The following is a 25,512-nucleotide window of genomic DNA, read 5'->3' as shown; positions in this document are numbered from 1 at the left end:
CCGTCAGTGTGTTTTGGATGCTGTTTTAAATTTAAGAAATCACTTTCCATTCAAAGCATGCCAAGTTGACCAATAGAAGTTTTAGAAAGTTAACTTACCGAACGAAAGTTTATTCATGCATTTAAAGTACAATGAAAAGAAAACGACGATTTATTATTGTAGGTTTCTGCACTATCAATTAATTAAATCAATTAAATTTTACGATGATATAAGCTAATATTAAAGTTAAACTATCATAATGCTTAGTGTAACTGTGTATAGTATATAGTTTATTCACCAATCAATTTGAAAGTTCAAGATTCTTGTAATTCCACCGTTAAGTACACACTATGATGGTACATATTATCGTTTGGAACATATCATTCTCGTCGACGATATGCATGTACCCTCACGGTACATATTGTCCATTGGTACATATACTACATATTGTCGCTGACGATAATATGCACTGAGACAAGGCATATTTTTTACATCACGGTACATACTGTCGTCGGAGACAATAAACATTGGAATATATTGTCGCCGGTCGTGATAGATGGGAAGGATGGTGGTGGTAAGATAACTATAGGTATCTCTGTAGAGAATAAATGCTGAATTGTTTAATGCGAATGGATATTTGGAATTCTTGTACGATTCCAATACCATTTTCAATGGAGGCCGTGATCGCTTTTTTTGTTAATATCATTAAATGAGACTTGTTTCATTTTATATATTGATAAATTTCAATTTAAAATATCTATAATATGAAAATATAATTATTTCAACAAACCACTATCTAGCGCTTTAAGTGTATGCATCTTTTGTTTTTACGTTCTTAGTAACATGCATGTACAGGGACTAGTGCCCCCCTCTCTCTCTCTCTCTCTCTCTCTCTCTCTCTCTCTCTCTCGCGTACTCAATATCTTAAATAACCAGTACGAAATTATTTGATAATTAAAGATATATGTTGGCATTGATCAATAAAAATGAAAAATATTGCATACATTTGAGTATATAATCTAGATTTGTAAAAATATAATAGATAAATAAAAATCCAAACTTAGTTCCAGAAGTCTCATTCCTACATGTAGATCAGTACATGTTGCTACATGTACATGTACATCTAATAATGGTGAGGGTTTGTGTCGGTACATATTGTAGAGGGAGTCGTGTAACAACTCTATCTACATATATACAGGTTTCACACCTCCAGTTTACAATCCTTTGAATTGGAGATCAAACCTCCGTAATAAAACAAAAATGAACACCTGTTGATCTGACAAATTTTGAAAACACAAAAATAGACGTACAAATATTTTGGTTCTAATGATATTTGTCTTTGATTATTGTATAACCCGATGAACGAATTAAAACCCACAAAAAATGTGCGTAAACATATGCATTTCATGTTTCTAAAAGTGTGATTATGACCACGACTAAACTTACGAGGACCGGAACATAAATGATAACTCAGAACGAAATTTAAAATGATTTAGCGTTGCTAAATCATGCGACACCGGACGACAATATGTACCGTCACACACACTTTGAATGAGATCATTTCGATTTCTGACCAATCAACAAAGAGGGAAATAGTATCAAACGTTTCCAAGATTATCCATAAGTTGTGCAACTCGGCTTTATATCAATATTTTCTCGTAATTACGAGATCTTGTAAACAAAAAATTTATTCACATTCCATTATCTCGTAATTACGAGATGTTTTCTCGTAATTACAAGATGGTTATCTCGTAATTACGAGATCTGACTTTTCTCGTAATAACGAGATCTTTTCTCGTAAAATTTATGAGATGATTATCTCGTAATAACGAGATAATTATCTCGTAGAGATCTTTTCTCGTAATAACGAGATATTTTCTCGTAATTACGAGATTATTATCTCGTAATAACGAGATAATTATCTCGTAATTACGAGATCTTTTCTCGTAATAACGAGATCTTTTCTTGTAATTACGAGATAATGGAATGTGAATTTTTTTTACTTGATACTAATAGGCTTTCGTAGTTCTAGTATATAACTATTGACTGTTAAAAATTCTGAATAATCATAAGGATGCCAAAACCTTTAATCTTCTATAGTAGTATTTATAACCGGCCAACATAGGGAAGTCAACTGAGTGCACTTTTGAGGTCAACGGAGTGCACTCAGGAGCGCTATATTTTTTTTCTCGGGGTTGTCTCTGTACCGGAATCGCTGGTTATCTTGGCTACCCATCGTCGTTTACGCGCGAGTTCTTCTCGTCTTTCCATCAGACATCAACATTGAGGAGTTGAGGGGGCGTGTATGGAGTCAAAATCGTGGTTTGTGACGATGACAGGCTATCGAGATCGCTGTTGATTGACTCATTGTTCGCCCTGGGGTCAGCTGTTGTTTATACCGGGGAGCGCTGTTGTCTGTGCCGGCTATTCGTCTGTGTACTAACATGGGGCCTACTAGGCCACGATGTGTTCAGTTGACGGGCTACTTTCGCTTTGACTTCTTGGAAAAGCGCCTATTTTCTGAAAATCATTGGCAGGTGCGTGTAGCTAGGTACCACTGTTTTGATGTGTATCTACAATTTAGGTTTCACGGGGCGAGAAACACCGAAGGGGGTAGGAGGTGTAGGGGGTCCCCTTTTTTGACTGGAGTGGGGGTGGTTAGAAATTTCAGAAAAATATGGAAGAGTTTACTCTGATGTGCGCATCAAATTAATTAGAATAGATTGTAGGTATAAACTATCGTGCATTTTCATGGCAGGGTCTATAAGCCCGTGAACTGATACAATCGGAAGTTCCGTGAACTCAAACACACACAAATTGCATACGTCATACAATTTACTTTCGTTTTTACTAAAGGCCTAGTATTAACTCGTACCCGAGATGCATATTAAAAATTTTTTGTAAGTGGAGGTACAGAATCAACACTAATAAGGATTTGATTGAGTTCACAGGGTTCTAATTAGGATGTGATTGAGTTCATGGGCTTCTAATTAGGATATGGTCCACTTCACGGGCCTGTCTCTAACACTAAATAAGATGTGATTGAGTTCACGGGCCTGATTCTAACACTAATTAAATGTGATTGAGTTCACGGGCCTAATTCTAACACTAAGGAAAATGTGATTGAGTTCACGGGCCTGATTCTAAAACTAATCAGGATATGATCCAGTTCACGGGCCTGATTCTAACACTAATTAAAATGTGATCCAGTTTACGGGTCTGATTTTAACACTAACTAGCATGTGATTGAGTTCACGGGCCTGATTCTAACACTAATTAGCATGTGACTGAGTTCACAGGCCTGCTTCTAACACTAATTAGGATATGATCCAGTTCACGTGCCTGATTCTAACACTAATCAAGATGTGATCCAGTTCACGGGCCTGATTCTAACACTAACTAGCACGTGGTTGACTTCACGGGCCTGATTCTAACAGTAATTAAATGTGATTGAGTTCACGGGCCTAATTCTAACACTAAGTAAAATGTGATTGAGTTCACGGGCCTGATTCTAATACTAATTAGCATGTGATTGAGTTCACGGGCCTGATTCTAATACTAATTAGCATGTGATTGAGTTCACGGGCCTGCTTCTAACACTAATTAGGATATGATCCAGTTCACGGGCCTGATTCTAACATTAATTAAAATGTGATCCAGTTCACGGGCCTGATTCTAACACTAATTAGCATGTGATTGAGTTCACGAGCCTGCTTCTAACACTAATTAGGATATGATCCAGTTCACGGGCCTGATTCTAACACTAATCAAAATGTGATCCAGTTCACGGGCCTGATTCTAACACTAACTAGCACGTGGTTGACTTCACGGGCCTGATTCTAACACTAATTAAATGTGATTGAGTTCACGGGCCTAATTCTAACACTAAGTAAAATGTGATTGAGTTCACGGGCCTGATTCTAAAACTAATCAGGATATGATCCAGTTCACGGGCTTGATTCTAACACTAATTAAAATGTGATCCAGTTCACGGGCCTGATTCTAACACTAACTAGCATGTGATTGAGTTCACGGGCCTGATTCTAACACTAATTAAATGTGATTGAGTTCACGGGCCTAATTATAACACTAAGTAAAATGTGATTGAGTTCACGTGCCTGATTCTAACACTAATTAGGATATGCTCCAGTTCAGGGGGCTGACTCTAACACTAATTAGGATGTGATTAAGATCACAGGCCTCTAATTAGAATTATAGCATTATTATTTATTTCCACAAATCACATTTTCATACAACTCTTTATAGTGAAATGTTACACACATCTATTTTGATTTAAATCGTATCATTGATTATTCATCTATAACTTAGACTTTTGAAATAGTTTATTATACCCCCCGCAACAAGTTGTGGGGGGGGGGGGTATACTGGAATCGGGTTGTCCGTCTGTCTGTCCGTCCGTCCGTCTGTCCGTCCGTCTGTAGACGCAATGGTTTCCGGGCTCTAAAGCATTATCCTTTCCACCTACCGTTACCATATCATATATATGAACTACCCATGGGATGAAGATGTTCCCTATCGATTTTGGGGTCAAAAGGTCAAAGGTCACGCGCACTGGACATCAAAGTAGCAATATGGTTTCCATTTAAATTCTTTAACGGCTTTTTTCATCGCATGGAGATGCTGTGTTCCTAGATACCTTTTGGATCATAATATTGAAGTTTTACCTATATATTTCCAACACCCTTTAGGAGATTGGGGTAAGCGGGGGGTATTCTTAGTGAGCATTGCTCACAGTACCTCTTGTTTTAACAGTTTTTTGTTTTTTTTTTTACAATAACTATCGGAAAAGACTAACAAAATTTATGTTCCTATCATGCATAAATCTAAATAAATCATTGATTTTGCAAAATCTGATGACATCATAGGAGGGTGAAATTACTTTAAGTTATGTTTAGTGCTGTGTGTATATAAACATGCACTCATATAATTATATCTTCCCTCTTCCAGGGGGAGACATATTGTATTTGTACTTTCTGTCCGTCCTTCCTTCTGTCACAAAATCTTGTGAACGCTTCTCCACCTATATGGCTTATCAGATAGACTTGAAACTTTGTACAATGCTTCATTGTCATTTACAGATGTGAATATTGTTGGGACGGGAGGATCCAATTGTTTTCCTAAGAGTTATAGTGGATCTAAGAGGGGTGGAAGATGTAAAATAGCTTATGAACTCTTCTCCTCCCATATGGCTTATTGGATAGACTTGAAACTTTGTACAATGCTTAATTGTCATTTGTAGATGTGCATATTGTCGGAATGGGAGGATCCAAAGTTTTTCCTAAAAGATATAGTGGATCTAAAAGGGGTGGAGGATGTTAAAATACCTTGTGAACACTTCTCCTATATGGCTTATCTGATAGACTTGAGAATTTGTACAATGCTTCAATGCCATTTGTAGATGTGTAAGTTGTAGGGACAGGAGGATCCAATTGCTATCCTTAAAGTTAAAGTGGATCTGAGGGGTGTAGGGTATAAAATAGTTTGTGAACGCTTCTCCTCCTATATGGCTTATCAGAGTTCATGTCTATCTTCCTGCCCATGCTTTCTCCTTCATACTATTCAATACATTAAGGGGGATGTTTCCTATATTTTACGAATTAATTGGTTGATTGACAACAAACTTGGTACACTTGTACAGCATATATAAGGAGTAGATGACCCCTATTGATTCTTAGGTCACATGGTCAGTCCACTCTTGACATAGGAAGATATTGTCTGCTCAATATTTTGAATTGGTGATACTACTATCAATTAAATGAGGCACGGGTATAACCCTTTCAATTTTGCAACTTGGGGGCATATGTGTTTTAGAAACATCTCTTGTGTTGTATTATATGAATTACAGGTTTTAGTGTGCTCAGTTTAGAGAATAGCATAAAAGTATTTGATAATTAAATATCTTGCAGATTGGCAGTTTACTCCATGCACCGACAGGAATGATAAACTGTGATATTCGTAAATGGTGAGCATTTATATTTTTAGCTCACTTGAGCCAAAGGCTCAAGTGAGCTTTTCTGATCAAAATTTGCCCGTTGTCTGTCGTCGTCGGCATCATAAACGTTTTACATTTTCGACTTCTTCTCAAGAACCGCTGGACCAATTTCAACCAAACTTCCCACAAAGCATCCTTGAGTAAAGGGCTTTCAAGTTTGTTCAAAAGAAGGGTCATGTCCCTTTCAAAGGGGAGATAATCACAAAAATGCAAATATAGAGTGGGGTCATTCAAAAATCTTCTAATCAAGAGCCACTTGGCCAGAAAAGCTGAAATTTACATGACAGCTTACTGGCATAGTACAAATTCAAGTTTATTAAAATCATGGCCCCTGGGGGTTGGATGGGGCCACAATAGGGGATCAAAGTTTTACATACAAATATATAAGGAAAATGTTTAAAAATCTTCTCAAGAACCACTGATCCAGAAAAACTGATATTTACATGAAAGCTTTCTGACATAATGCAGATTCAAGTTTGTTCAAATCATGGCCCCCGGGTGTTGGATGGGGCCACAATAGGGGATCAAAGTTTTACATACAAATATATAAGGAAAATGTTTAAAAATATTTTTCTCAAGAACCACTGAGCCAGAAAAGCTGATATTGACATGAAAGCTTCCTGACATATTTCAGATTTCAGTTTGTGAAAATCATGGCTCCCAGAGGTAGGATGGGGTCACATGGGGGATCAAAGTTTTGCATACAAATATATAGGAAAAATCTTTAAATACATATGTATGAGCCAAAGTGACTCAGGTGAGCGATGTGGCCCTTGGGCCTCTTGTTTGTATGTGGTGTGGTAGACAATTTTTAGTTCATCCTAGCTCCTAATTATTCAAATCCATTGTTATTAAATTTGGACCGTTGTATGCTTTACAAAAACTTGAAAAATGAAAGAATATGTTTTGGAGGGATGTAAGTAAATCCTGGAAATGGTTAATATGTCTTTTTGAGAAAAAAAAAATCTTCTGAACGTATGGTTAATAGTGTTTTATGGTACAATGAAAACATAAAGGTAAATAGAAAAACTTTATATCTGAAAGAATGGTGTGAAAATAATGTATATACAGTTAACTCAATGTTAGATGAGAATGGAGATATCATGAATTATAATCAATTCATGGAAATGTATAAAGTAAAATCTCATTTTTTGGAATTTTTTGGTTTAAGACAAGCATTGAAGAAAGCAATGAGAGATAATGGAATAAACCAGTTTATAAAAGTTCAAGAACCTACTATTCCCATACATATAGCCCCTTTCATATATTTTAAAAGAAACAAGAAAAAACTGTACCAAATTTTTAATCATAGTGAAGAAAAACCTACAGGTCAAAAGAAGTGGGATATACAATTTGATATCTCTCAAGAAGAGTGGAATACAATTAATAAAAATGTTTTTACTATTACAAAGGATACAAAATTACAGTGGCTACAATATCGTATAAATCAAAAAATTTTAGTCACAAATTTATTTTTGTTCAAAATAAAGAAAATAGACAACGATTTATGTTCGTTTTGTGTAAAAGAAAGGGAATCAATAGAGCATGTTTTGTATGACTGTGAAAATGTTGTTTTATTTTGCAAGAATGTGCAGTCATGGTTTAGGGATTTTTTTCCAGTAAATATTGTTGTTGATAAAAAAAAAAACCTTTTTGCTGGGTAGCTCAGAAAATGAAATGATCAATTTGATTAATTATTATTTAAAGTACTTTATGTATGGTTGCAAATGTAGAGACAATCCGCCTTTGTTAAATAACTTTATTACCACTTGGACAGATGTGTACAAAGTAGAAAGGCAGTTAGCATGTAAAAATGATTATGTAGATGTTTTTGAGAAGAAATGGAATACATTTCATAAATTAAAAGATTTATAGATTTTAGATCATCCAGAATATATAATATGTAATTGTATATATTAATTAGCCTATGTATATCATCGGAAGTTATTATCAATGTCATAACAGTACATTTGTTATACATTTAAAACCTTTAGTTTGTGACAACCTATTAGATTAATATTATTTTGTATAGTGTACATATGATAAGCCAGAGTAATTTCATTCCTTTCTAATTCTCTTCCTTTTTTCCTATCTTTGAATGAATGCCTATTAGAGTGGATGTGTGAGTAAATGGTAGATAAAATACCCTGTACCCCCTAGTCAGGTGGGTTTGTAAGGGCATGATGTTAAAACCCTGACTGTCATAATGTGAATAAATGTTGTATGAACCTAAAAAAAAAAAAAAAAAAAAAATCCATTGGCCAGGGGTTGTGGGGAAAACATGATATACATCTACATCCTTACTTCTGAAAACAATGTCCACTTCAAAACCATGTATGAACAAGACAACAGTATTTTTCCAGTGAGGAAGAAGACCATGAAAGACACCACCAGTTTATAAAAAAAATCCGTTCAATAAATATATTAAACTTTACTGCTTTGGGGAAAGTATATTGATATATTGGTAAGAAGGTAATTTTCTAAAGAATCAGCAGCTCACATTTTGATTACTTTGATATGATAGGAATTAGTCAATATATATTTTGGGTATGGATCCAAAATACACATCTTTATGAAGTTGAATGAACATGTTTGCTCAATTTTTACACAAGTAGTGCATCACATAACATATTAAAGCTTTCTAATCCGACTTTTATTTTTAGGAACTGGGACACGTTCTAAATATACTCAGGGACAGAATGATGTGCAGCAGGGCTCGTCATGGGTAGAGATACTCCCATTTAATATTGATACTTTTCATATCCAAGCATGTATATGGCTAGGTTGTATAATGTTTGTTATAATTATCTAAATTATGTCCTTCCTTCCATCTATTGTTCTGTGTGTTGATTTCTCACCACTCTGCAAGAAAGGGCATTCATGTCTATTTCATAGACGATCCTACATGTAGTTGCAATTGAATCATAAATTATTCCCAAAGAGTTCATGATTTCATCATGTTTTGAATATAATATTTTTTCAATATCTATTTTAGATTTTACCAAATACAGAACACTGCAAGGCTTGCAAAATGAAGACCTCAGTAAAAAAAATTCTAAATTATCCACTGTAAGGCTACTTACCAGTAATTCATATCTAGAACTTAAACATATCATCCTTGAAACAATAAAAACTAATTTAATATAGTATATTTATGTATGTTATGCTTTTTCAACCTTTAAATTTTTTAAAGACAGTATAGTTTATTATGATTGCACAATATTTAAAGTTTAAATTTTCATAGAATTTTGTTTGCTATCCAGAATGGCAGCTCACTACCTGCCCCTAGTGATGCTAAAAGAGGCCGTTGTTCTCATTTGTTCCAAAACAGGAATGGCATATGAGGAGGCCAACAGAAGATGCACCTCCACTGACCTCCACTGAGTGTGCACTCACAAAACGAATAAATTATTATTATTTCTTTTGTTTGTAATTGTATATTGTCAACAAGGTCAAAGGCACTTGATCCGATGCCAAACTTTTGCATTTCTTTTGCTTTGTGGTAAATTTTCTTCAGCAACATTAACATTGTTTAAATTGTTTTCTTTGGAGAGTATACATGTACACATGGATCATTTGTATATTAGAATTATAGCATTGTTTAATTCAACTCATTCTTATCCTAGAGAGGTTATTATATACTGCAGGCAACGACTTGTAAAGGGTATACTGTTTTAACTCACGTGCAAGGCAAGGCAGTATTATGAAACTCTGTAGTTGATAAGGACATATATCACATATCGATATGCATATTTACAGGAAACTCTGATGTATTTTAAATCTGAACGTTAATTTAAAAGTGGGGAGAAATAGCATTGGATGAAAAAAGACACATATGAAGAAAATTATTCCATACGTAAATACTTTTTAGCTCACCTGAGCTGAAAGCTCAAGTGAGCTTTTCTGATCGCCTGTTGTTCATTGTCTGTCCGTGATTAAACATTTTATATTTTCTCCAGAAGCAATGGGCCAATAATAACCAAACTTAGCCAAAAGTATCCTTGGGTAAAGGGCTTTCGAGTTTGTTCAAATGAAGGGCCATGCCCTCTTCAAAGGGGAGATGACCACAAAAATAGGGTGGGTCATTTAATTTTTTTTATCAAGAACCACTGGGCCAGAAGAGCTAAAATGTACATGAAAGCTTCTTGACATAGTACAGATTCAAGTTTATTGAAATCATGGCCTCCAGGGGTTGTATGGGGCCACAATAGAGAATCAAAGTTTTACATACAATTATTCAGGAAAAATCTTTCAATATGAGCCAAGGTGGCTCAGGTGAGCGATGTGGCCCATGGGCCTCTTGTTCAACATATAGAATAAATACATGTAGTTATGTTGTATTTCCCATGGAACATTGAAACGTTTAATGCGTTTACCAATTAATCACTGAAAGAAAGATAAAATTGTTGTTTCATATGTTTTATGAAAACTTAAATTTTTTTTCATTTCTTTTCATGAAAGACCCCTTAATTACCCAGTAATATATAATCAATTCTTAACAGATTATGTAAATTTGATTTATATTAAGGATGTTTGATCTGATTACCCATCATTATCAATCTGTCTAATATAGCCATCATGTGTTACTATTGCTACGCAATCTTGGAGCATGAGGTAGAATGCGAGCCAGCTCTTTCATAAGTACATGCATCTGGAAAATATATTTCAATGTCAAAGGTTACAACAATGTGATAATGTAATCATTGTATGTCTAAGGTCTTGATAATAAAACTGTTATCTGTTCAACTTTTTCTTCTTAATTAAAATCAAGACTAAGTACCAGAGGAAATTGTGGAAAAAAATGTCTGTCAAATACGTCAAGCTCTTACATGTAGTAGTTGCAGATTCAACTATTTATAGGGATACTGAGTTATGATGCACACAAAAATGGGTCTGGCACAAAAATGTTGATTTAGCTCAAGATGACTGGTAAAGTCTATAACACAGAGAGACCGGGTATTTATTCAATTGTGATTGATTGATTGAATATTGTTAAACGTCCCTCTCGAGAATATTTCACTCACATTGAGACGTCACCACTGCCGGTGAAGGGCTGTAAAATTTAGGCCTATGCTCAGCGCTTATAGCCATTGAGCAGGGAGGGATCTTTATTGTCCCACACCTGCTGTGACACAGGACCTCTGTTTTTGCGGTCTCATCCGAAGGACCGCCCCATTTAATCGCCTCTTACGACAAGCAAGGGGGTACTGAGGATCTATTCTAACCCGAATCCCCACGAGACTATTCAATTGTGCCTGATGATTAAACTAATAATAAACATGTATGGAAAATTTATTATCAGTGAAATACGATACTGTTGTACAGAGACAAAGTTGCATTTTATAGGTTAAGACTGTGTAAGGCTCTACAGGGACTAGGTTAGGATCTACAGGGACTGGGTTATACTCTACAGGGACTAGGTTATGCTCTACAGGGACTAGGTTATGCTCTACAGGGACTGGGTTATGCTCTACAGGGACTAGGTTATGCTCTACAGGGATTAGGTTATACTTTACAGGGACTAGGTTATACTCTAAAGGGACTAGGTTATACTTTACAGGGACTAGGTTATACTTTACAGGGACTAGGTTATACTTTACAGGGACTAGGTTGTGCTCTATAGGGACTAGGTTATGCTCTACAGGGACTAGGTTATACTCTACAGGGACTAGGTTATACTTTACAGGGACTAGGTTATACTTTACAGGGACTAGGTTGTGCTCTATAGGGACTAGGTTATGCTCTACAGGGACTAGGTTATGCTCTACAGGGATTAGGTTATACTTTACAGGGACTAGGTTATACTTTACAGGGACTAGGTTATACTTTACAGGGACTAGGTTGTGCTCTATAGGGACTAGGTTATGCTCTACAGGGACTAGGTTATACTCTACAGGGACTAGGTTATACTTTACAGGGACTAGGTTATACTCTACAGGGACTAGGTTATACTTTACAGGGACTAGGTTATACTTTACAGGGATTAGGTTATGCTCTACAGGGACTAGGTTATACTTTACAGGGACTAGGTTATGCTATACAGGGACTAGGTTATGCTCTACAGAGACTAGGTTATACTTTACAGGGACTAGGTTATACTTTACAGGGACTAGGTTATGCTCTACAGGGACTAGGTTATGCTCTACAGGGACTAGATTATACTTTACAGGGACTAGGTTATGCTCTACAGGGACTAGGTTATACTTTACAGGGACTAGGTTATGCTCTACAGAGACTAGGTTATGCTCTACAGGGACTAGGTTATACTTTACAGGGACTAGGTTATGCTCTACAGGGACTAGGTTATACTCTATAGGGACTAGGTTATACTCTACAGGGACTAGGTTATACTTTACAGGGACTAGGTTATGCTCTACAGGGACTAGGTTATGCTCTACAGGGACTAATCTATGCTCTACAAGGACTGGGTTAGGGTTTACAAGGATTGGATTAGATGCACGTGAACTGGATCATATCCTAATTAGTATTAGAGTCAGGCCCGTGAACTCAATCACATTTTTGATTAGTGTTAGAATCAGGCCCGTGAACTGAATCATATCCTAATTAGTGTTAGAAGCAGGCCCGTTAACTGGATCATATCCTAATTAGCGTTAGAGTTAGGCCCGTGAACTCAATCACATTTTATTTAGTGTTAGAATCAGGCCCGTGAGCTGGATCATATCCTAATTAGTGTTAGAATCAGGCCCGTGAACTGGATCATATCCTAATTAGTGTTAGAATCAGGCCCGTGAACTCAATCACATCCTAATTAGTGTTAGAGTCAGGCCCGTGAACTGGGTCATATCCTAATTAGAGGCCCGTGAACTGAATCACATCTTAATCAGTGTTAGAATCAGGCCCGTGAACTCAATCACATGCTAATTAGTGTTAGAGTCAGGCCCGTGAACTGGATCATATCCTAATTAGAGGCCCGTGAACTGAATCACATCTTAATCAGTGTTAGAATTAGGCCCGTGAACTGGATCATATCCTAATTAGTGTTAGAATCAGGCCCGTGAACTCAATCACATCCTAATTAGTGTTAGAGTCAGGCTCGTGAACTGAATCATATCCTAATTAGAGGCCCGTGAACTGAATCACATCTTAATTAGTGTTAAAATTAGGCCCGTGAACTGGATCATATCCTAATTAGTGTTAGAATCAGGCCCGTGAACTCAATCACATCTTAATTAGTGTTAGAGACAGGCCCGTGAACTGGATCATATCCTAATTAGAGACCTGGTAACTGAATCACATCTTAATTAGTGGTAGAATGAGGTCCTTGAACATGATCATATCCTAATTAGTGTTAGAATAAGGCCCGTGAACTCAATCACATCCTAATTAGTGTTAGAGTCGGGCCCGTGAACTGGATCACATCCTAATTAGTGTTAGAGTCAGGCCCGTGAACTGGATCACATCCAAATTAGAGGCCCGTGAACTGAATCACATCTTAATCAGTGTTAGAATCAGGCCCGTGAACTGGATCATATCCTAGTTAGTGTTAGAATCAGGCCCGTGAACTCAATCACATCCTAATTAGTGTTAGAATTGGGTCCGTGAACTGGGTCACATCCTAATTAGTGTTAGAGTCAGGCCCGTGAACTGGATCACATCCTAATTAGAGGCCCGTGAACTGAATCACATCTTAATCAGTGTTAGAATCAGGCCCGTGAACTGGATCATATCCTAGTTAGTGTTAGAATCAGGCCCGTGAACTCAATCACATCCTAATTAGTGTTAGAATTGGGTCCGTGAACTGGGTCACATTATAATTAGTGTTAGAGTCAGGCCCGTGAACTGGATCACATCCTAATAAGAGGCCCGTGAACTGAATCACATCTTAATTAGTGTTAGAATCAGGTCCGTGAACTGGATCATATTCTAATTAGTGTTAGAATGAGGCCCGTGAACTCAATCACATCCTAATTAGTGTTAGAGTCAGGCCCGTGAACTGGATCACATCCTAATTAGAGGCCCGTGAACTGAATCACATCTTAATCAGTGTTAGAATCAGGCCCGTGAACTGGATCATATCCTAGTTAGTGTTAGAATCAGGCCCGTGAACTCAATCACATCCTAATTAGTGTTAGAATTGAGTCCGTGAACTGGATCACATCCTAATTAGTGTTAGAGTCAGGCCCGTAAACAGGATCACATCCTAATAAGAGGCCCGTGAACTGAATCACATCTTAATCAGTGTTAGAATCAGGCCCGTGAACTGGATCATATCCTAGTTAGTGTTAGAATCAGGCCCGTGAACTCAATCACATCCTAATTAGTGTTAGAGTCAGGCCCGTGAACTGAATCATATCCTAATTAGAGGCCCGTGAACTGAATCACATCTTAATTAGTGTTAGAATTAGGCCCGTGAACTGGATCATATTCCAATTAGTGTTAGAATCAGGCCCGTGAACTCAATCACATCCTAATTAGTGTTAGAATCAGGCCCGTGAACTCAATCACATCCTAATTAGTGTTAGAATTGAGTCCGTGAACTGGATCACATCCTAATTAGTGTTAGAGTCAGGCCCGTGAACTGGATCATATCCTCATTAGAGACCTGGTAACTGAATCACATCTTAATTAGTGGTAGAATGAGGTCCGTGAACATGATCATATCCTAATTAGTGTTAGAATAAGGCCCGTGAACTCAATCACATCCTAATTAGTGTTAGAGTCGGGCCCGTGAACTGGATCACATCCTAATTAGTGTTAGAGTCAGGCCCGTGAACTGGATCATATCCTAATTAGAGGCCCGTGAACTGAATCACATCTTAATCAGTGTTAGAATTAGGCCCGTGAACTGGATCATATCCTAATTAGTGTTAGAATCAGGCCCGTGAACTCAAACACATCCTAATTACTGTTAGAGTCAGGCCCGTGAACTGGATCATATCCTAATTAGAGGCCCGTGAACTGAATCACATCTTAATCAGTGTTAGAATCAGGCCCGTGAACTCAATCACATGCTAATTAGTGTTAGAGTCAGGCCCGTGAACTGGATCATATCCTAATTAGAGGCCCGTGAACTGAATCACATCTTAATCAGTGTTAGAATTAGGCCCGTGAACTGGATCATATCCTAATTAGTGTTAGAATCAGGCCCGTGAACTCAATCACATCCTAATTAGTGTTAGAGTCAGGCCCGTGAACTGAATCATATCCTAATTAGAGGCCCGTGAACTGAATCACATCTTAATTAGTGTTAAAATTAGGCCCGTGAACTGGATCATATCCTAATTAGTGTTAGAATCAGGCCCGTGAACTCAATCACATCTGAATTAGTGTTAGAGACAGGCCCGTGAACTGGATCATATCCTAATTAGAGACCTGGTAACTGAATCACATCTTAATTAGTGGTAGAATGAGGTCCTTGAACATGATCATATCCTAATTAGTGTTAGAATAAGGCCTGTGAACTCAATCACATCCTAATTAGTGTTAGAGTCGGGCCCGTGAACTGGATCACATCCTAATTAGTGTTAGAGTCAGGCCCGTGAACTGGATCACATCCTAATTAGAGGCCCGTGAACTGAATCACATCTTAATCAGTGTTAGAATCAGGCCCGTGAACTGGATCATATCCTAGTTAGTGTTAGAATGAGGCCCGTGAACTCAATCACATCCTAATTAGTGTTAGAATTGGGTCCGTGAACTGGGTCACATCCTAATTAGTGTTAGAGTCAGGCCCGTGAACTGGATCACATCCTAATAAGAGGCCCGTGAACTGAATCACATCTTAATTAGTGTTAGAATCAGGTCCGTGAACTGAATCATATTCTAATTAGTGTTAGAATGAGGCCCGTGAACTCAATCACATCCTAATTAGTGTTAGAGTCAGGCCCGTGAACTGGATCATATCCTAATTAGAGACCAGTGCACTGAATCACATCCTAATTAATGTTAGAATGAGGCCCGTGAACTCAATCACATCCTAATTAGTGTTAGAATTAGGCCCGTGAACTCAATCACATCCTAATTAGAGGCCCGTGAACTGAATCACATCTTAATTAGTGTTAGAATCAGGTCCGTGAATTGGATCATATCCTAATTAGTGTTAGAATCAGGCCCGTGTACTCAATCACATCCTAATTAGTGTTAGAATTGGGTCCGTGAACTGGGTCACATCCTAATTAGTGTTAGAGTCAACCCCGTGAACTGGGTCATATCCTAATTAGAGGCCAGTGAACTGAATCACATCTTAATTAGTGTTAGAATCAGGTCCGTGAACTGGATCATATCCTAATTAGTGTTAGAATCAGGTTCGTGTACTCAATCACATCCTAATTAGTGTTAGAATCGGGTCCGTGAACTGGATCACATCCTAATTAGTGTTAGAATCAGGCCCGTGAACTCAATCACATCCTAATTAGTGTTAGAGTCAAGCCTGTGAACTGAATCACATCCTAATTAGTGTTAGAAGCAATCCCGTGAACTGAATCACATCCTAATTAGTGTTAGAGTCAGGCCCGTGAACTGGATCATATCCTAATTAGAGGCCCGTGAACTGAATCTTATCCTAATTAGTATTAAAGTCAGGCCCGGAAACTGAATCACATTTTAATTCGTGTTAGAATCAGGCCCGTGAACAGAGTACAGCATCATATATAGGAAAACGAAAGTAGAAGGTATGACGTATGCAATTTGTGTGTGTTTGAGTGCACAGAGTTTCCGGTCGGATCAGTTCACGGGCTTATAGCCTTTCCCCATTTTCATAAATTTCAGACAGTTTCGTTAGGGGAATTTATTTGAATATGTTTCACACATCGGGGGTGGGGGTGAACTTAAATGTAGACCAACTAATTTTTGACACATTAATTGGTATTTCATCGTAAGGGTTTATATAGAGATATAAGTAGTATGACAGGAAATAAAATGACAGGAATTTGTAATTATTAAATATGTAGCTTACATAGGTACACACCCACTAACACCCCCCCTCCTTTATTGATGATTCTGTTACTTTATGTCGATATCTAGATTGGAGAACTCGGTCGAGGCCTGCATAGTCTATTCTTGAATGTTGTTTATATCCTCCTAAATTTCATTTCGAGTAATTATTGTTATTCAACATTGCATTTTTAATAATTCAATAAAGAAAAATAGTTCAAATGATACATTTTAATTTTCCTATTTTCTGTAGGAAATTAGCGTGTTACTGTCTTCGGATGCGGTAAATTCTTACAAAAGAGAAAGTGTGCACTCAAGTGTTGAATACTTGTTGAATATATTTACTTTAGCCAATCAGATTGCAGAATAAATAACAAACACCAAGTAAACACGTGTTCGATAGAACGACGTGTTGTAATCACTCCAATAAATACATTTTGAATTTTGGCGGATTATATAAATCTTAATACACCGGATCTTTGTAAGCTTATCAACACCCACTGATCTTCTGTTCATTGGTTCGTATAAGTAATGATCAAGTATGTCAAAAAATATCAAACAAAATGTTAAGGAGAAGAACTCGTAAGTTATTTGAACTTGTTTCTGATCCTTTTGTATATCATGTATGTACAATAAAATATGTTCAAAACAAACAAAATGACTATGTGTACTACATTTGTACATGTATTTTCCTTCGATTTAAAAAAAGCGATAAACGTTAGAGAGATACATGTATAACACTTTATCATGTGGATATTTTTTTTGTAAAATTTATGATATCAAAATTATGTGTGGGCACGTTTCTACTCGATCCTAACGAAGCTACGCCCCTGATTTATTTCGCTAGGCTATTGCTTCGTAAAATAACGCGATAGGTTTTTATACATTGTTGGTTACATGTACCTGAGGGTGCTTCTCGTTGATTCTCTCCCTCACCAGAGAGCGTGTGTGGACTCTAACTCGTGGTTTGTGACGATGGTTTTTATACAATGAGTCCAGTTATATAATACATGAAAAATGAATTTGGTCAATGATAAAGTTTTGCCGCGTTTCGCAGAATAGCGGGAAAACATTGTATGATAGAAGCGTGTTCGAATGTATATTGGTGTAATGATACGCAGGGTGGTCATAGGACGACCAATCAAATGGAGTTATTGGGATATCAAGGTTAGGTTAACAGTAGTCGTTCTAAGTCAGCGCTCTCACCGTGTCAGACACACCTTTTTTTCAACAATGTATTAAGTATTTTTATTAATGAATTACAGCTAAAGAATACACGTCCAGTATTCACTCTCTAGACATTATTAACACCGGCGTGTGGACACAGATTTCCATATGTTTTTCATAATCCCTTTTTATCTATGTTTTTTTTTCTGGGCGGTTAGGTTGATGAGGGTAAACGCTAAATGGTTATTAAGCTGTATTTCATATTGTATTTTATTTTATGCAATATCGCATTTGCTATGATTTATAATCATTGTATAGTTTTGTTTATTAATTAAACGCTTGATTGCCCAAAAAGTTAGCCTGGCTTACTTCTAATTTGTGTGATATGGTAACATTGACTAGGAGGTCATATTTTAGTAAGAGTATATTATACGTAAATATTTAGAGTTTATGGATATTTTCACCGCATTGTGTGGTTTGAGTCAGATCTCTAATCTGCACCTTTTCTACATTAGGCCTACACTTTGTACTGAATATTTCTACATTAGGCCTATACTTTGTACTGAATCTTATATGCGTTGTTTAGTTTTACGCAGTATACGTGTATGAAATGCGAAAATAACGAACAGTGATCAATCCCATAACTCCTATAAAGGCAAAGATAACGAACAGTGATCGATCTCATAACTCCTGTAAAGGCAAAGATAACGAACAGTGATCAATCCCATAACTCCTATAAAGGCAAAGATAACGAACAGTGATCGATCTCATAACTCCTGTAAAGGCAAAGATAACGAACAGTGATCAATCTCATAACTCCTGTAAAGGCAAAGATAACGAACAGTGATCAATCTCATAACTCCTGTAAAGGCAAAGATAACGAACAGTGATCAATCTCATAACTCCTGTAAAGGCAAATATAACGAACAGTGATCAATCTCATAACTCCTATAAAGGTGAGGGTAACGAACAGTGATCAATCTCATAACTCCTATAAAGGTGAAGATAATAATTAGTGATCGATTTCATAACTCCTATAAAGGTAAAGATAACGAACAGCGAACAATCTCATAACTCCTATAAAGGTAAAGATAACGAACAGTGATCAATCTCATAACTCCTATAAAAGTGAAGGTAACGAACAGCTATTAATCCCATAACTCATATAAAGGTGATGATAACAAACAATGATCAATCTCATATCTCCTATAAAGGTGAAGGTAACGAACAGTGATCAATCTCATAACTCCTTTAAAGGTGAAGATAATAATTAGTGATCGATTTCATAACTCCTATAAAGGAAAAGATAACAAACAGTGATCGATCTCATAACACGTATAAAGGTAAAGATAACGAACAGCGAACAATCTCATAACTCTTATAAAGGTGAAGATAACGAACAGTGATCAATCTCATAACTCCTATAAAAGTGAAGGTAACGAACAGCTATTAATCCCATAACTCCTATAAAGGTGAAGATAACGAACAGTGATCAATCTCATAACTCCTACAAAGGTGAAGATAACGAACAGTGATCAATCTCATAACTCCTATTAAGGTGAAGGTAACGAGCAGCGATCAATCTCCTAACTACTATAAAGGTGAAGATAATGAACAGTGATCAATCTCATAACTCCTATAATCAACTGATCGCAAATTCGTTGTTTAATAATATATTTGAACTATTCAAAACTAAAACCTCCGAAACCTAGATTGTTCAGAATTTTTTCACATAAAGCAACAACTTTGAAAAGCAAACATCTTGTATCACTTTGCCTTTACAAAATGCGTACATAATATTTGAAAGATTAACATCGCATCCGAAAGCAACCTTGCACCAATAATTAACGATCCTTGATTGAACACATAAAGTGGATACACCCCGAATTCACCATACATCATATAACTTGGTGTTGAATGCTCTCAATTCAATGATAATTTGGAAAGCTTTAAATGAACCCTTTCTAAATATTCATAATTACCAATTCCCAAAACTTCCCATAAAATAAAATAAAATTGGTTTTACAATGCTACATTAAAGACCGTACTGTAAGTATGGCACGCTAAGGAACCCTCACTGCTCAAAGGCAGTAAGCGTCGAGCACAGACCTAATTTTGAAGCCCCTTTCCGCTATTTATGGCGTCTCTAAATGAGTGAAAAATTATTGGGAGGTACGTTCAACACGATTCAATCAATCAATATCAATATTTTAGTTTCATTCTTTTTTTTTTTTTTTTTTTTTTTTACAAATTATGCTTGAAGTTTGCATTTTATTCTTTTAAAAGATTTTTGTCTGCCGATAGAGGATTATGTATCGTTATGAAATACTCTGAGAATGTTCGTTCAATCTAATGATGCACTGCACGTTTGAACTCAATTTTATCCGAAAGGTACTTTATGCATAGTTCAAGGATGTCAACACAAAAAACCTAGGATGTTAGAATTTTCAAATTGCATATTATATATTTGTTATATATATCGTACCTGTGAATGAGATAAATAAATATGGATATTTGAAGGACCATGCGCTCCGTTCAAGTAGACACAATGGGTAATTGAGAAAACGTGAAAATCAAGAGGGGTGCTTGCTTGCATTTTTTTTTTTAGAATCGGTGGATAAGGACATGTTAATTTTTTTTTATAAATCATTCCAGCGAAAAGGCAACATAAAGGATTGTAATTGTTCATATAGGAGGATTTACTTTGATTATTTTACCCCCCTCTTCACTTATGAATATTGCAATGTCAACAACTGTAGGTGACGTACCACAAATATATACCTATATCTAAACGCCCAGAGTCGTAGCAGTGGCGGTTCTTTAGCATATCAACGCCTGTCGCAACGCGGGACCTCCGTTTTAAGGTGAACTATTTACTTATTATACACTATAACTGTAGCCTTAAGTGCGGGTTGGTGTTGAGTACACATGCGTGTCTAGAAGAAAGGCGTATATCATACGGGTGATTGGACATTGAATCAACACAACGCATGGAATCAATGAATTTCATTCACTCTAATTCTTCAAGTGGCAAAACAGTGCTAACATCAGTGTTTGCATGGTATGAATACTACTACACACATACCATTGGGTCAAATGCTGTCTGACGTGTTTCATACCGATTTTTTAGAACATTGTTGGCAAACTTATTTTAACTACGGGTAACTCCGTTTACCTGATCAGGATATAGGGTTCACGGTGGGTGTAACCGGTCGACAGGGGATGTTTATTCCTCCTAGGCACCTGATAGCGACTCTGGTGTGTCCAGGAGTCCGTGTTTGTCCAACTATCAATTTTGTATTACTTGTAGGAGTTATGAGATTGATCACTGTTCGTTATCTTCACCTTTCATGTACCACCAATCAATACATTAAGAGTGTATATTGTCTTATGAATTCAAGACGAAGTCCGATGTACCAGGTTTGTAAACTTTATTAGTTATTATAACAAAACATTTTCAGTATAGTCTGCAATCTTCAATCATTCTGAATACATGTGTACAATCGCTGTTTATGTTGTTTTTTTTTTTTATTCAAATAGGAAAGCAGTGTCATTAGTAGATATTTTGCAAAAATGTAACAAATATGTAAAGGGGTTTTTGGAAGGTGTACCGAGGTATGAATGCAGGCAGCAGAAACACGATTCTTCAACAGTTGTTACTTATTTTACCTCTGATTTACCTCTCATTTTCATTGATGCAGGTAAAACATTTCGTATACTTGCGGATTTTGAGATAAGTTTTAATTTATGTATGGCTCATTTAATATTCTTGTAACTTTTATGACAGTGTAGGTGGTGTTTTATTTTGTATTATGTATTATTTATTGTAATCAATATTGCTAAAACTGACATGTTTGATTAAAATAGTTGCAGATACAGAATTATGTTGATGATTTCCCATGTATACAGGTGAAATGTAATAGAGCTATCCCGTTCCAAATGTGAGGGCTTAACGATCCAGAAGGTTACCTCTCACAATGGCTAGACTATAATATCCGTGCTATCCTTCATCCCACAGCAGACTTAAAACAAACGTCCAATATGGGGTGCATGGTGATTTGATAAGTATTGGAGAACCTGGAATTCATATTATTTTGTCCATGGAAAAATTAGCATGGTTTCAACGCTTAAAAAGAAGTATTTTCAAACGTCCGTTCAATTAAAGACTGCACCCTGTTTAGTACCAGGAATGGTGTCTAGAAATAGGAAATACTTGAATATTCATATACATTGTACTTGCAGAAGAAAAAAAGGCAGTATTTCTATATGGTTTGATATGGTTTTGCAGCATAGCAACTACATATATTTGATACAAAAATCAAATTATTTAAGATTAACATGAAAATATATTTGTTTCAATACTGAATTTTTTTCGTCTATTGGGGGGACATATTGAGGTGTACCGTATTGTTAAACATGATGACAATGCAAATAAATAACGTGTAATAATTTTGCACTTGATGACTTCTGGGCATAATCATCTTGATAATCATCATATTTTAGTTGTTTTGCCTTTTAAAATGATTAAAATCTGTCTAAAGATGGTATTTCTAAATCATTTACTTTTTTTCTAATCATCAAGCTATTCAATTATGTTTAAATCGTGTGAAATGGATGAAGAAAGGTAGATTAGGGTCAAAATTGAACAATGATTATTGTTACTTATCAACCAAACTATTCATTTGTTAATGAAATTGATTAATTTGATCGTCAGGTTTTTGCAGTGATTTAATAGTTAGATTAACTCATGCATTAATAAATTCCTATTTTTGACTCTAATCTAGTGAGAGGGGTCGTAATATAAAGATTATAAAATTATGAACAAATATGTATTTATGCAAGGTGAAGATAACGAACAGTGATCAATCTCATAACTCCTACAAGCAATACAAAATAGATAGTTGGGCAAACACGGACCCCTGGACACACCAGATGTGGGATCAGGTGCCTAGGAGGAGTAAGCATCCCCTGTTCACCGGTCACACCCGCCGTGAGCCCCATATCCTGATCAGGTAAACGGAGTTATCCGCAGTCAAAATCAGTGTGCCAAGAACGGCTTAACAATCGGTATGAAACACGTGTTTAACCCTTAAACCCTGTATACCTCTTTAGATAATGGGATGTCATTGTATTTCTAGAAACATAATCCCTCTTAAATACCCAACAAAATTATATGGTATATGTCTACCTCAAATCAGGGCACACATAGATCTAAATCGATATTTGAAATATTGTGATTTAGTCTTTAAAATCATCTAAAAGTCCTGGTAGAGAAAGGGTTAAACGTGACTCAAAATAACTTTTGAGATTTATTTATCAAATGAAAGCACAATAAAACTGCTGAAATGTGTGAATTCCATTCCGAAGTATAAAATCGAAATTTGCTATCGAAAATTGGCTATTGTGAGTCCTCAATTTCCACAGTAACACAAAAAGCACATACACTATCGTCTATTTAACACGTGTCAACAGATAAGACCTCACCTAGCTACAACTTTTGTACAACTTTCTGTGACCGTCTCATTTCTGAAACACTTATATATCCTATAGTCATAAGACTATAAAATATACAATGTACCAACATGATATTAAATGTTTAATACATTAGTCCTTATTATAGTAAATAATAATATTTTGGCAATGTGTGGATATCAAATTAACTTCATACCAAATATAAGGACAAGTAGAATTAAACTATTTTAATGCTTTAATCTGACGAGAAGACCGTGCGGAATTGTTTTCTAAAAACAGCGATATGGTATTTATCATGGATTTCTAACGGTATACGATGGGGAAAAATAAGTCCAAAATAACATTGAAAAACATAAAAATCGACATGTCTAACATCATTAACATTCTTACTTCCTGACATCACAGTTCAAACATATTGACACAAATTTTAATCTTCTTTGAAATCTCGAGATATTTAATATTGGCATCATATTAGTATCCATACAGTGTATGTTTCTTGTAAAATAGCAGATGTCCTAACAGAAAAATAACTGATAGGTGTATATCAATATATTGGAACCGACGTTGTAGTGAGGGTACACAACTCACTGTACATATATCGTATAGTATATACGTATAACTATTTCTTAGTCGATGGGATCATAGATTGAGGACTGACCCATTTCTCCCAGTTCTTGATATACATTACTGACACTCCCACCTTCATTGACTTTTAATGCAGCGTCTTTAGTGCAAGGAGGAAAGTCACTGGGCCGATATCTTTCACCTCCGTCTAATGTTCTTCTTTTACTGAAAAAAATCATCCCATCTTTGAAACACGAGAGTGTTTTTATATATTTTTTATATTACCGTTTTGTGAGAAGCTGCTTACCATTTCGCGATTTTGTAAACACCACACACCCCAATGAGAAGTAATGTAAGACATAACGCACCAAGGACTGCATAAAATCTTATGTCTGTTTCCTGTTTTTGACCCTCAACTGCAATGATTGCATGATGCAATGAAACATTCATTATTTGGATAACATATAACAACATTACGTTTTTATATGCTTATCTATCCATACTAACCTTCTAAACAGTCACTCCCATGCCACCCAGTTTTGCAACCATCCGTGCAATAACCCGTCACATGAAATAAAGGTTTAATTTTTATATATAAGGTATATTTTTATTTTTTCAAGATGAGTAAAGAAAGTGATTAAGATCAATTCTATGTAAAAATCAAAGAAATCAGATAGGGTCTGGCCAGTGAATGTCACAGATTTCTTTGATTTTATATATAACATATAACAACATTACGTTTTTATATGCTTATCTATCCATACTAACCTTCTAAACAGTCACTCCCATGCCACCCAGTTTTGCAACCATCCGTGCAATAACCCGTCACATGAAATAAAGGTTTAATTTTTATATATAAGGTATATTTTTATTTTTTCAAGATGAGTAAAGAAAGTGATTAAGATCAATTCTATGTAAAAATCAAAGAAATCAGATAGGGTCTGGCCAGTGAATGTCACAGATTTCTTTGATTTTCACAGTATTAACTTTACTTGCACCATCTTACATAATTTCAACCCCACCACCGAATTTCTACCATCCGTTGCCATGGAAACCGACAGCAGTCTATGAGGGCTAATTGAACTGCAAAATTCAGCCCGTTTTGCCCATGTTTTGTCCTTGTGGTATATAAAAAAATGAAAAAGACAACTAATTTTCTCCATAAATCTCGATTCCTCATACACTTCCCTCCTTATTTATGATATCTATATCCACCTATGGTAAATAGTGTGTTACTGACCGCTGTACCAATGTATTATAATTTGGCACTTTGCCAAAAAGTGATTTTTTGTTGGATTTCATTGATGAATTTAGATAATTAGGAAAATACATACAACATAATCAACTGCCATCAAAGGATGTCCATATCAAAGACTCTTAATGTATATAAAAAGATTATTGGTGAAACGTAGTACAATTGATCT

The 25,512-nt window shown here is 36.0% G+C and overlaps 2 long non-coding RNA genes across 3 annotated transcripts; one reads left to right on the top strand and one right to left on the bottom strand.

The window, feature by feature from the left end:
* The first annotated feature begins 4,103 nt into the window (after positions 1-4,103).
* On the top strand, positions 4,104-10,738 carry LOC130049072 (uncharacterized). 2 transcript variants are annotated; one of them, XR_008797589.1, is made up of 3 exons: positions 4,104-5,962; positions 8,656-9,061; positions 9,256-10,738. It is a non-coding gene; the product is annotated as an uncharacterized LOC130049072 (long non-coding RNA). The 2 variants fall into 2 exon arrangements; XR_008797588.1 differs by having other exon boundaries at positions 8,656-10,738.
* Positions 10,739-23,348: 12,610 nt separating this feature from the next.
* LOC125661785 (uncharacterized) lies at positions 23,349-24,679 on the bottom strand. The gene is made up of 3 exons (XR_008797585.1): positions 24,596-24,679; positions 24,396-24,504; positions 23,349-24,313 (listed from the first exon to the last, which is right to left on the bottom strand). It is a non-coding gene; the product is annotated as an uncharacterized LOC125661785 (long non-coding RNA).
* Positions 24,680-25,512: the final 833 nt, after the last annotated feature.

Source organism: Ostrea edulis, chromosome 8 (genome assembly GCF_947568905.1).
Source record: "Ostrea edulis chromosome 8, xbOstEdul1.1, whole genome shotgun sequence".
In the NCBI taxonomy this organism is placed as follows: domain Eukaryota; kingdom Metazoa; phylum Mollusca; class Bivalvia; order Ostreida; family Ostreidae; genus Ostrea; species Ostrea edulis.
Note: the sequence above shows the minus strand (reverse complement) of the source record. Positions and strands in the feature narration are given on the sequence as shown.